Raw genomic sequence first — 262 nt, 5'->3', positions numbered from 1 at the left:
CTCGTCCGCGGATATGACCCAAGGTTTAAAAAGTGTAGAAGACGAAACGCAATTAATTCTGTTCACGCATTTATATAGTTAATTGCTGATTTTAGAATGATAATTAAGATGATGAAAGATATAAAATTACACTTGCCAATATCTTGATAAAACTCTTGGGTTAATTGATTACATATAAAGAAATTATTTCGTCTTAATAAATTAAAACTCGTGTTTTTGATTCATTCCATTCGATTTTTTTTTTCATTACGAAAGTTCTGCG

Source organism: Penaeus monodon, chromosome 33 (assembly GCF_015228065.2).
Source record: "Penaeus monodon isolate SGIC_2016 chromosome 33, NSTDA_Pmon_1, whole genome shotgun sequence".
NCBI lineage: Eukaryota > Metazoa > Arthropoda > Malacostraca > Decapoda > Penaeidae > Penaeus > Penaeus monodon.
Note: the sequence above shows the minus strand (reverse complement) of the source record.